This window comes from Neofelis nebulosa, chromosome 2 (assembly GCF_028018385.1).
Source record: "Neofelis nebulosa isolate mNeoNeb1 chromosome 2, mNeoNeb1.pri, whole genome shotgun sequence".
Classification (NCBI taxonomy): Eukaryota; Metazoa; Chordata; class Mammalia; order Carnivora; family Felidae; genus Neofelis; species Neofelis nebulosa.
Window position 1 is genome coordinate 10298850 of NC_080783.1, and position 12811 is coordinate 10311660.

Genomic DNA, 12811 nt, shown 5'->3' on the forward strand with positions numbered 1-12811 from the left:
ATAATCTGGATTAAAGGATTTCTGGATACAAGATCGATACACATATGGAAAACACCTATATACCCTTTAGTTACACAGCTAATTTAAAAATGTAACTAGAGTATAAAATGATCTAATTTACAGTAACAACAAAAGCAGTGAGGTGTCTATAGCAAGTCCTTAGAAATCTTCATGGAGAAAATTATAGAACTTTAATTGTTGAAATGAAAAGTCCTATTTTTCAATTCTTAGTGGAAAAGGAAATAAATATACGGATTTTATAGGATTGTTCTAAGGATTAAATTATTTAACACTATTCCTTGTATAACAATCACTCAAAAAAGAAGCTTTTTAAATAAATTTTTATAGAAATATTTTATTTTAAGAACTTATAAAATAGCTCCAAAGAGCCGTGGAGTTCCTTGGAGCAGTTTGAAAACCACAAGATAGCATTTATATTTTTCAGCTAATCTAAACCAAATCCAACACCCCCTTTCTGACCTAATCCAACATTGGACTTTTCCCTTGGCTACGAATTCTCCTAACACTCATGTGCACACTGTGCCCCATTACCACTTGTCAACTTATGTTTTCCATCTTTTTAGCTGTATATTTATAGGAATGTTTTGTCCCCCTAAAAAGAGAACAAATTCTCAAGTTTATGGATAATCCTTTCTCTTTCTTTTTTAGCCCACGAAACATCTGCTATTCATTCATTTATTGCACGAATATTTTTAAGTGACTACTTTGTGTCAGGCACTGATCCAGGTCGTGGGATAAACCCGTAAGAAAAATCTGCAATGTCTCCCACCCTCATGGAGATTACACTTTATCAAGAGAAGCAAATATTGAATAAACCTAAGAAATTAGCTAGCTATCATGGCACAGATTGCTAGCTATCCGCTGGTATTCTATTTCCTCTTTCCTGGGCACACAGCTAGGTTATATTTCCCAGGTGCCTTGGCAATTAGGTGTGCCCATATGACTGAGTTCTCACCAACGTGACAGGCTGTGGTATTTGCCAATCCCTGGCCACGACTGATACGAACATTTACATCCTTCTGTTATGTCTTCCGTTGATGAGACCATCACAGGTCTCTAGGGAATAATGGAGTCACAAATTGGAAGAAGGCAATCGCTAAATCACAAAATTAAAGAAGCAGCAGAAGAAAAGAAGAAGAAGAAGAAGAAGAAGAAGAAGAAGAAGAAGAAGAAACTTCTTTAAGAATACTGCTTTGGATTGTTTCATGTGTGACAAATAAAATGTATTGTGCTTGGCTCTTAGATGCTTTTGGCTTTATTTGTACCATAGTCCAGCATGTCCTGAGTGAATAAATATATAGTATGCTTGAAAGTGTTAGTTGCAGGGAGAAAAAGAAACAAGGAAACAGACTAAAAAAATAGAGCAAAGTGAGTGGGTGTGGGATGCCAAGGTGTAGGGTGGTTGCGATTTTAATTAGAGTGCTTAGCGTAGGCCTCATTGAGAATGTGACATGTCACAAAGCCTTGAAAGAAGGGAAGGTATTATCATGGGAGAACATTCCACTAATTCCAGTATAACGTCTGTAAAGCAGGAGAGGGCACCTGGCGTCTTCACGTCATACCCGGGAGACCACTAGCGGTGGAGTTTTTATTCTAAGTAAAATCAGAGTTAATATTGGGGTTTGAAGCAGAGTAGGCTGTTTACTTTAAAATGATCTTTCCAGCTACTTTGATGAGAAGAACTGTAGGGTAGGCATAGGAGGACTAGTTAGGAGACCATCGCAACCAATTAGATGACAGTTCACAGTGACTCAGTCTGGGGGAGTGCTGGGTGGTGATAAATGACAAGATTTGGCATCTGTTTCGAGAGCAGGGCCAGAGTATTTGCTTATCAATTGAACTCAGTATAGGCAAAGAGAAGAGTCGGGGAAGACTTCAAGGTTTTAGTCCTGAACAACAGAGAGATGTCAAAACACCATCACACTGAGAGGGGGAATCAAAAAGTGGGTGGGGAGGAATTCTGTTACGAAGTGTTAAATCCAAGGTGCCTATTAGTGTTATTAGTGCTGAACCATATGCAGGGGCTGATAGTCCATCCCGTGTAAATGCAAAAATAGAATTTTGTATCTTTCAATCTGATGCAAGTCCGGAGTTTGGAAGAAAGGTCTGGAAATCATCAGCATAAAGGCAGTATCTCGAGCTCCGTAACCAGAGTAGGTCAGATCGCTGTGTCCGCTCGGGTGCAATCAGGAACGAGGAATCGCATCGATCGTCTTAACTGGAGGGTGTAATATAAAGAGATGTTAAGCAGGTATTGGAGACAGATATGGAAACACAGCAAGCACTTGCCGTCCTTTGGCTGGGGATAAAAAGGGAAGAGTTGGGGATTAATAAAGTGTGAAGTATGGAAGACAAGCCGTGGGACTCAGGTCTCTGAGGAGGTGACATCACTTGCCTGGTGTTTCAGAGAGGACTGAGGACTGAGTCTGGTAACATGCAGGGGAGGGACCTTACAAACTGGGACAAGCTGCTGCTACTGCAATCAGCTGTCTCTTTCAGGGTGAAGACCCATTGCCCTTCAAATTCCTTCTCCCTTTCCGGTCTTCCGATTTCCCTCACGTGTCCTCTACTGGCAGAACCTCACTGGCACCATCCACAAAAGTGGGCTGTGCTTTGCAGAATCGCAAAGCGCAGTGTAAAAAAGTCGCTTGAAGATGAGACTCGGGAACGAAGTAGCCACCAAAGAGTGTATGCAGAGAACACTCTAAGCCCTGGAAGGCTCCGGGTGAGAGTTCCGGAAGGATCGGGGCAAAGGAAACGTTAGAAGAAACAACCAGTGAGTCGGAAGAAAACTAACAAATGCGCATCCTTAGTATTTCAGTAAATAGAGTGCTTTGAAGAGCTGTTTATCAACTGTAAAATGTAGAAGATCACGTGGGCTGTTGATTTAGCAGTATAAAGGCATTGGTGACCTTGACCAGAAAGGCTTTGTGGAGTTGCGGGGACAAAAGCCTTTGGGGGTCCATTTAAGAGGGAACTGGTGTAGAGAAATCAGAGACTTAAGTATATACACCATAGAGGAGGCTTTTGTTGCAAAAACGGACGGGTCAATGGGTAATAGTTCAAAAAAGAAGTTAGATTTCTTTCTTCACAATTTTTTTTTACATTTATTTATTTTTGAGAGACGGAGTGAGAAGAGCATGAGTGGGGGAGGGGCAGAGAGAGAAGGAGACACAGAATCTGAAGCAGAATCCAGGCTCTGACCCAGCATTCAGCAGAGAGCCCGACGCGGGGCTCGAACCCACAAACCGTGAGGTCGTGACCTGAACTGAAGTCAAATGCTCAATGACCGAGCCACCCAGGCACCCTTGAAAGATTTCTTTCTTACTGGTCAGAAAACGGTACCATGTTTGTGTATCAGTGGAATGTTCCAGTAGAAAAGAAAACATGGATACCACAGAAAAGTGAGGGAATAGTTCCTGGAAAAGGCAAGGAGGGATGAAATCAGGTCATGAGTAGAGGGGTTTGAGTTAGGTAGGCTCGTGGGTAGTTAGTTCATATCTAATAACACAAGGAGGGTGAGTTCATGAGCACAGATGCTGAAAAGCATCCACTGTGGTGGGGGAATCTGTCAACATTCTTTGCCAACTGCTTAAATGATTGTTCTAATTTTTCATGTCATCAAGTGAGAGTGACGATGGCAGGGAACATATGTAATAGTGAAGAGAACAAGAGTCATTGGATGAAACGAATTCCTAGAGCCTCAGTTTCCTGATCTGAAAAGGGCAGCTAAATCATAATGCCTTGTGCAAAATGAGTGTCATTAAATCCCCTTGAGAAATGAAAAATCTAACAGATGTCCCATTTTGTTAATGATGATGTCTCTATAAAACAAAATGAAAACACTTCCTTAATAAAAAATAGCCACGGATTTGTATAACTTGGAATTTTCCTAAGAGTACAATGACATGACAAATCATTTAGCACTTTCCAATGGATATACATTTTAAAACGATTTACTAGACATGCATTTTCCAGGAATCTTTGGGTTAAAAATTAAATCATTAAATTGAAAACTTCTTGAAGTCAGAGATGCCATTTTAAGCTCTCAGTATGAAATGACGGCACATCACATATAGTAGGAGTCCTGTACATATTTTGGAATAAATTCATATAACGATGGTAATCTGTCAAATATTATTTATGAGAGAGAGAGAAGGAGAGTATCAGATAAAACCACATTCTAGGTAATATTACCACACGTCTTTCTGATGAGATGAAATATGTCCTCGTGTCCCTGAAGTTATTTCCAAGTCTAGTAACAAAATGTCCGACAGCTAAATTTATGAATGCTTTTTCTCTTTGAGCTATCATTGGATTTAAATTACAGGCACACGGGCAATCCTGAATAATTACCAGTGGGATGAATTAATCCTTCAGGTTTAATTTTCTCATTTAAAATGTCCTCATGGAGACGACCAATTCTTTGTACAGCTCGGTCTTAAATGAGATGCTGAATGAAATGGAGCTGGGATTAATGAACAAATGATAAACAGTCTCGGTGCGAGAACTAATCCAGCAAGACAGCATGACCGGTTTTATGTTTGGGCCATGTTAAAGCTGTCTTTTCTGTGAATTGAGAATTAGCTGTCTGTAAATTACATGCTCGATTTTGAGGCAAAAGGACATTTCACATTTAGTTTGTAATTCTTGCTATTTCTCTTGTTAGATGTCCCAGACCATGACTATATCAGATCGTTCTTTGGAAGAAATAAGTTTTTCTTCTGGTAATTTTGAGGACAAGGATGAAGTCACTGAGAAATTATTTGTAAGTCATCTGACTTCTTGCATGCTTTGGAAGAAAAATAACACCAAGTATCTTTATGTATTAACGACTTCATCGAACTATAATTTATATGGCATAAAATTCATCCATTTGAAGTGACCAATTCAATGAATTTTAGTAAATTTATAGACTTGTGCAACCATCATTATAATCAACTTCAAACATATATGTCATCCCCGAAACACCCCAATCCCACGTAGAGTCGACCCCGAATTCCACTCCCAGCCCTACGTAACCATTAACGTACTCTGTTTTTGTAGATTTGCCTTTTCCAGACATTTCGTATAAGTGGATCATATACTGTACAGTCTTCCGTGTCAGGCTTCTTTTACCCAGCATAATGTTTTTTGAGGTCCGTCCATTCTTTAGAGGTCTTTCCACATATACTTTAGATTCTTTGGAGATTTACTCGTATGGACTTTCAGCGCTCCTTTTATTGTAATGTCACAGTTTCCCATTGCAAATCAGTCTTCCTCACTGGACTGTGAAGTCTTTGGGGGCAGGGACTCGATTTTATTCCTTGCGAACAACCCAGTTTAATTTGCTATATAATTGGCACTCAATTAGTGCTTGTTGAGTTAATGAGTGAACGATAGAAAAGTTGACTTTTAACTTCCACCATTTGCTCCTTGTTGTAGATTGTTTGCTTGGGAAGCAGATATCAAGATGGAATTTAGTGCACAGGATGTCTATTAGTTGGAAGGGAGGAGGTGGGGGAGGATTGGGCCCAGCGAGAGCTGAGTTATGACATATACTCTACGATAACCTCAGCCAATTTCACGGAGAGCTCTGAGGCTAACATGACCTGTCAGAATTGTCCTATGTTGGGTTGAAAAGGCCCAGCCTTTAAGACCTCTTTCCATTAGTCAGCCATTGGACCTGAGCCAGGGTGAAGGGTGTGGCCTGGAGCCCAGTGGCTTCCTGCAGCTGAAGGAATCCCTGAAAGCTGACAGAAGGTTCTTCCTTGTAGGAGACCTGGGCTGTCAATCTCTGTGTCCGTTAAGTCTCCACATTTTCTTTTTTTTTTTTAATTAATTTTTTTTAATGTTTATTTATTTTGAGAGAGAGAGAGACAGAATGCGAGCAGGAGAGGGGCAGAGAGAGAGAGGGAGACACAGAATCCGAAGCAGGCTCCAGCCTCTGAGCTGTCGGCACAGAGCCCAACACGGGGCTTGAACTCACAAACCGTGAGATCATGACCCGAGCCGAAGTCGGATGCTTAACCGACGGAGCCACCCTGGAGCCCCCTCTGCATTTTTTTTTTTTTTTACCAAAACCTTGCTTAAGGTAATGTCATCATCACATTCTGCTATGTCTTCTAGATTTTTCTATTTCTGTTACCAAAAAAAAAAAAAAATCACTATAATATATGTTAAATTCTGCTATACTGCTAAAATACTGTTTTTGTGTATAACAAATGCTTTTAAGTTGCATCAAGTCCTTGTCAGAAATGTTCAATAATTTTAGTTTAAGATTAAAAGCAAACAGGGCTTTAGACGACAAACGGGTTCTCTAATAATTTTAGAAGTATCCTAAAATTATTCTGCTTCATCATTTTTGCTAGATAGTTCTTCCCCTGTCAACATATGTGGGAGAAGTTGTTTTAGATTATTGAAACCCTTGGATGAATAATTTATCAAATTGTCAGCAGCTGTTTTTTCTAACAATAGATTTTAATGGAGTAGCCTTCTTTCATTTTTCACTTAAATTTTTTTTTTTTTAATTTGCCAAAAATTGTTCATGAGCCTTTCCTACAACTTCTTCTGTAACATCAAATTTGGCAGTGATTTTTCTGGTCTCTTTAAGCACAGTATCAGAGAGGAGAGGTTTTTTGGGTGAATATTTAATATTTCACTTTCAAAAAATAAAATCCCATTTGTTGGCAGCCTTCTAACCTTTTGGTTCCAAAACACATATCCCTTTTCCACACATACCACTGTTCGCTGTAGTTATTGGTAAGCCAAGCAGGGCTGGGTCATTGGCCTTGTTTGGTTTCACATTGTGCGTCATCTGGGGATTATTGCTGGATCTCCGATTACTTCTAATGTTCTCATTCAAAGAACTAATAGTAACTAATGAGCGCTTTGCACATCCTGGTTCTCTAGTAGGTATTTTCCAGGAGGTATAGGTAACCAACAAAGAGAATTTTTGTTATCTTGGGCACCGTATCAATGGCACTGTTGGCCGTTTCCTACTTATTCCACGACCCTCCTAAATTCTACCAGCTTGAGGGGCCAGTATGTAAAGAAAGTTTCCTGTGCATTTTCTTATATTAATTCTCAGTTCAGCTTTGTAGAGATAAGTACTTCACTTACTCTTTAGATAAGAGAAACTTGAGGTTCACAGTGAATTCAAGTGATTTGTCCAAGGTCCTATAACAAAGAAATAGCAGACCTCATAGGCTAAACTTGAGACCAAATCTCCGGTCATCAGGTTCTCAAAATCTAAGTCAAATCAGCAGGTTTCTATTTAGTAAAGGGAGCAAGTATAGTACAAGCCACAAGCACAGTGTAGGTGGCAGAATTATCACTCAAGCCACTGACCGAATTGTCAGATTTGCCAAAGAGTGTAAGAACTTTAAAAATAAATATAAAGAACAGTGGCTTAACCCGGCCCCGAAATCTCACAAGATCATCTGTTGTAAAAGGCGATGGTGGGGAGTCGTACTCAAACAGGACAGATCGAACACATACCTTTTCCCCTCTCACGAGTCCACTGGAAAGAAAGGAAAGGAATCAAAAGGCACCGATCAAAAAGCCTGGAACACCCCTATCTGCCGTATGTATTGCAAGCACTATTACATCTGCTGGGTCATATGGTCCAAATGACGGTGCAGCTTGCACAATTGTGTGGACCTGTTCCAGAGGCTTCTTTTACTCTGGGCCCCACTCAAGCATTCTAAACTGGCAGCCTTACAGACTATTTGGTAAATGATTTCCTTCATACTCAACCTATATACGTCTATGCTGCCTCCAGAATTCAAACAGGCCTTCCAGGCATCGTGCTCCTTTCATAGCGGAAGAGGCCCTTAGGTGCAACAACTTGCCCTTCACTTTGGAGGATATTTCAATATGCTTCAGCTCTCTCAAGGGCCAGAGATTCCACGGAGGTAGCAGGCTGCTCCGATTTTCTTGGATTTATTTCCTATACTCTGGTGTGCATGGGTTTGGCCAAGATGTCTTTGTTTCTTTCTCACCCCCGTTCAGTCAGCGTGCCACCATCAGGGTGATGGATCAGCATAAAATCTTGTGGAGTGTGAGATGCTAAAGGCGTCTCTGCACTAGCTTATAACATAGGACGATAGATCTGATGTATCCTCGAAGGAGTACAGTGAAAGGGCATTAACGTCTTTGTCAGGTGAAAGCAAACGATTTCTAGTAGTATATTTTGATAGAGAGAAAGACAGGCACTCGTAGCTGTATACATAGCTGTATACTGGTGATGGAGACTGGGGTGATTGGCTCCAGCATAGAAACCACGTCCAGAGCACCATCTTCGGTCTAGGTTGCCACCTAATTAAATTTAGAATAATCCGTTTTATTCCTCAAGGGCCATCTCTTTCGCACAGGGGCTAAATAGAGTGATTGAATGGGGATGTGGTTGGGATCCCTGCAATCCTGCCACAAAGGCAGTATTGATTTTGATTTACTATTTTGACAGGCAGAGGAGGTTCTACAGGCTTCCACTTGGCTTTTCCAACTACAATAGCCCTCACTTTGTAGGGCAGGAAAACAATACGGGGATCCTGCCAGTGGCTGAGTATGTCTTTTCCAACTGTGTTTTTCAAGGCTGAAAAAGCAACCATGCAGTGGATCCTGCAAGCCAAGAGACCCGTCGTGAGCCCTGGATCAAAGACAAAGTCCATTAATCACCTGGATTTCACCGCCCTTACTCTGACTGATGGACCTTAATCTTATTTGAGACTCTAAGAATTACCATCAGTTAAGTCCAGTAATTAGGACTAGTCGATTAAGTCAGTGTCTAGTAATCCCCCCGAATTCTGATTATTTGCCTTTATTCAATTTACTTCTCTGTTAAGTGATTCAAGGTCCCGTTGGAGAAAGCTAAAAAGAAAATATGCAGTATATATTTTTGGCATTAAATCTGCAGATTTCTTTAAGGGAGGCCAAGCTTCCATTCAATGGGCCCTGAGTCAGTGAACTGGGTTGTGTCCAGAAATATGCTAAGGCATCTTGATTCTTTCGTGGTGATTCAAGTCAGATTTCTGTTCACAAGACTTAGAGTTCATCACTTGTAGAAGTCACGTAAGAGTCTAGCACACTGCCCATACATTTCAGTCCTAGAGGCACCACAATAATTTTGCAAGTCAAACTCTTCTGATTACTGCTTTAGTTTTTCCTACCCATTATAGGAACCGTGCCCATCTTGTCTCTATAGTTTAAGTCACACCACTTGGCTTCTGCCATTCTGGAATCCCATCAATCCCATGAGATTCAGAAGTCTCATTTTTATAGCAACATCTGAAACTGTTATTCCTAGCTTAATGATACCATCCACCAAAAAGCATTTCATGGATTCTCGTACTGCCCTCCAAAATGTATTTCTCAAAGCCTTGGTAGTGGCGTATCTCCTGGAGTCTCCTGGGTCCGTGGCTAAAATATGATTAAGGAGGTAATAGTATTACTCCAATATACTTATTTCCCTAAGCATTTAGACATCTTCCTAAAGCCCTAGGAATACCTTCCTCTAGACTGAGTCTACCAAGAAATTTCTGGCATTGCAACGTCATTTAGTATAGACTACTGTTGTGCTCAAGAAAACTGTTGGAGACACTCTCTGCCACTCAAACTATCTCACTGAATCTAGACTATCTGGATTATACACCATCTCGATAAACTCAGCCCACTCCAATACTTTCATTTTTTTTCACCATAGTCTATCATTTGTAGGGTCCATTTCCATATATATTATCCAAGTTATTTCCAACGTAAATTAGCGAAATTTTAAATTATTCTTGGGGCGCCTGGGTGACTCAGTGGGTTAAGTGTCTAAGTCTTGATTTGGGGTCAGATCACATTCTTGTGGTTCATGGGATCGGGCCCAGCATTTGGCTCTGTGCTGACAGCACAGATCCTGCTTGGGATTCTCTCTCTCCCTCTCTCTCTCTGCCCTTCCCTTGCTTGTGTTCCCTCCTCTCTCTCAAAAATAAATACATAAACTTAAAAAAAATAAATTATACTCATGTGTATGAGACTTCTGGTTGACTCATACATTATTCCTGTCCTGCTGGAGTTTTCTGGGATTTGAGTCTGGTTAAGTCTAGAAGCAAATAGCGAGAGTGAGCCTTGAGAAGGATCATTATCCATGTAGCTGCAAAGCAGCTACATGAGGACAGTTTAATACAAATTCTTAAGACGAGGAGGCTAATGTTCTCAGCCAGAGAGGAGGGCTGCAGCTACCATCGAGGGTGGCATGGTGTTCAGGGTCTTTTTTTGCTTGAATCTCAGCCTAATTGTCAGAATCTCATTCCTTTATTTATTTATTTATTTATTTATTTATTTATAGAGCAGAATAGGGTCAAACAGAGAGGGGAGACAGAATCCCAAGCAGGCGCCATCAGCACAGAGCCCAATATGGAGCTCAAACCCACGAACTGGGAGATCCTGACCTGAGCTGAAATCAGGAGTCGGACGCTTAGCCGACTGAGACACCCAGGTCCCCCCAGAATCTCATTCCTTTATGATCAAAGCCCTAACCTCAACGCAAAGGTGCCATGAGATTCTGAATATAATTTGTCCACCTGTAGTATCATATTTTTGGTTAGGTGTTTAGAAATCTTGACCCTGTGGCTACAGAGGATAAGGCATTTGTTCAAGGAAGTCATAGAAGAGTGGTGGCTTTTTCTGTGTTTTTGTTTTTTGTTGTTTTGTCTGAAGCTCAGCCTGGAAATTTTCAGCCCTGAACTTATCCTTTTCCTCACTCTCCATTCACTGGCTTGCTCAGAAGCAATAGACTGTGCAGCAAAGACTGTAAGCCTCACAGTCTTACGCTCTTTAGCGCTACTATGGTATTCCGCTAGGTTAGCTATTTTATTTTTCAAAAATATATCATCTAATAGGTACTTCCTTTTAGGTGACTAGCAGTGATAATTTAGCGATTGTTTTGCCTCTACGCATCACAGGATTTCCCGTAGGATGGGAGTTTGCCATAGGATGTCGGTCAATCTTACTTTTACTTTTGAATCTAGTCATATCAGAGAACCCCGTCCAGGGTCGCATGCGTAAGGCTCTATTTCCCTGGAACCGATTCCATTACTAAGAACCGTGTTGGTCAGGATTGGACCAGGGAAACTGAAACCACTCTCTGAATTCTGGACATCAACGTTTGTACAGAATCAGGAGGTTCTGCTACTTTGGAGAGAGCTGAATTAGGTGGGAAAGAGCAACCATCAGCAAAGCTGCTACCAAAATTTAGGGAGCAGCTGCAGAAGGGTGGGGGCTGTGAGAGGATCTGTCTGAAGCAGGGGTGTCATCCCTGACACGTTACAAACACATCAGGAAGCCAGTGTGGAGCTCACATCTGTACACACATCTGGTCACTCTGCCTTCCCCAGAATGATGGATTCTGGTACGTTTCTGATTTCCAAATCTCATGTGATGGCAAGCTCTGACCTGAACCACATAAGACAGATGATACTGGAAATCATAGTTCTTGGCTTTAGATGGGTATGGGAGTGGTACTGATGAGTTAACAACAGAAAACCCTACGTATCTGAAACTTAAAAAAAAACTAAAGAGATATTAGGAATAGGAACATGTTATTTAGAAGAAGAGATGGCTCGATGCTGTGTATGATTTCCTGAGTAGAGTGCAAAGTAGGAGTAAAATGGTATACGGTAAGACGCTGCTATTTATCTTATAAGCCTTGCAGTATTATTTGATTTTTGAAAGAATGTGAAAGTGCTACTTTAGAAAGAAATCTAGGGCAATAGGTGCTAAGGGAATATCACTTTTCAGGTAAATTAGAAGTTTTTCCTGTGCAGATTTAGAGCATGGTTATGGAGATTTAAAACAATGCCATGGCTCTTTCAAAAGAAATGGAACGTTCTGGTTGGTTGCATTGCTGTATTTGTTCAAGCTTGTCATTGTGAGACCCAGAGGCTATAGAAAGTAGCCTGCTAACTTGGGACACGTTGTGTATCAAGGACACTATGTTTCTTCTGCTGAAGCCGTGGTCAGAACAGGCAGCTCCTCATAGGGCTGATGAAAAGGGTCGTCACGTCTGTTCTCCAGGGCAAGATCTGGACCTGATCGGCCGCCATTATTTGGATGGAGGTGAAGTGTAAATGCAACTCTCAGCTTGAGGTTTTGTGGAAAATCAGAGCAGGGAGAGCTTGGTTTTGCACACAGAAGATAGAGAAAGAGCTATGTGTGAACTTATTTTAGATCCTTAAATGATAACTGTCAAAGCTTGGAAAAGCCTTAATGTTCTTTTGGAAGAGATCACTTTTGGAATGGAATTTATTGCTTTATAGTTTTATTGTTGTTGAAGGTTTTTGTTTCTACATATTAACTAAAAGTCGTCTAGCACAGAAATTAGAAGTTTTCCAAAGAAGCAGCATTGCATAATGTATTAAGCGTGCATGCTTTGGAACTAGAGTGTTCTGGGTTCGGGTCTTTGTTCTGCCTTTTGCTAGCTAAATTTCCCCTGAATTGTTCCAGTTAAGGATTGGTGTTTCTTGCTTCAAATAAAGCTGGAACTCCCTGCCTCAGGGCTTTGCTGGGAAATGCTTAAAAAAAAAACAAAAACAAAAACAAAAAACCCAAACTGATAATGCATGTAAATTGTTGACAAAGATTCCAGTATATAAAATATTAGTTATTATTAATATGAGTATGTTTCATCTATTTTTTTCCAAAATATATCACAGAAAAGCATGTTTATGCAACATGAGGGAGTGTGTATGCGTATACAGGTGAGAATTTAGGGAATTTAAAATTAGGACACGACAATATTCAGGCTCTTACACTTGGGTGTTCTTTG